Source organism: Cebus imitator, unplaced genomic scaffold (genome assembly GCF_001604975.1).
Source record: "Cebus imitator isolate Cc_AM_T3 unplaced genomic scaffold, Cebus_imitator-1.0 Scaffold261, whole genome shotgun sequence".
Classification (NCBI taxonomy): Eukaryota; Metazoa; Chordata; class Mammalia; order Primates; family Cebidae; genus Cebus; species Cebus imitator.
The window spans coordinates 1,583,447-1,584,472 of record NW_016107576.1 but is presented as its reverse complement, the minus strand read 5'-3'; positions in this window follow the sequence as shown (position 1 = coordinate 1,584,472).

The window sequence follows — 1,026 nt, the reverse complement described above, 5'->3', positions numbered from 1 at the left end:
GGACTACAGATACAGGCCATTACTTCTAACTAATTCTTTATATTTTTTAAAGAGACAGGATCTCACTATGTTGCCAAGGCTGGTCTCAAACTTCATGTGCCTTGGCCTTGAAAAATGCTGGGATTACAGGTGTGAACCACCAGACGTGGCTGGAACATAATATTTTCAAGGTTTAAAATTGTTGCTTCTTTTAATTCTCTTAACAATACCCTGTGAAACAATGGCAAACCAATTTTACCATGGAGAAAATGGAAATATATATTAACTTGCTCTTGGGCACAAAAATCACACCTTCATTCAACAAACATGTATGGGACACCTATGCCTGACAGAACTATTCTGCAAAGTGAGGTTCTGGCATTTAGAAAGTGGTAATATCACAAATAAATGGACATCCAATATAATTTTAAATAGTAATAAGCATAATAAAGAAAAATAAAGCAAAATGAGGTAGATAGGAAATGTCAAGGGTATTACTTTAGATGATGTGGGAGTCAGGGAAGGTCTCTCTGAGGAGGTAACATTTGAAGTGAGACCTGAATAGAGGAAGGGAGTAGGTCATGAAGAAATCATTTCAGACAAAGGAAACAGCAGATGCAAGGGCCTTGAGGTAGGAGTGTGTTTAGTGAGCACGGAGGAAGCCAGAGTGAATGGATGGCTGTGAGAAAAGAGGGGTGAGGAGAGTGTAGAGGAGGCCAGATATTTGGCCTTGGTTAGGGGCAGGGGCAGCCCTATTGTAACAGGGCAGCGGGGACGTGGCAGAGTATCAGAGTACAGATAAAAAGGGCTGGTAGAGCTGGTGGTAGAAGGATGAGGAAACTCTCTTCTGTTTGTGATCTCAGTGTAACAAGAAAAGTGGTAACTGAGAGTGAGGAGAGGGTGGTGGTGTCAGAAAGTTGAGAGGAGAGTGAATGGACCAGGGATATTTGGTAGAGTTATCTAGCAACACCTGGGGACTGTTTGTGATGTGATTTTCTCCAACAACATTAAGCCTTTCAAATACCGATGCAGAGTATGAAGGAAAAT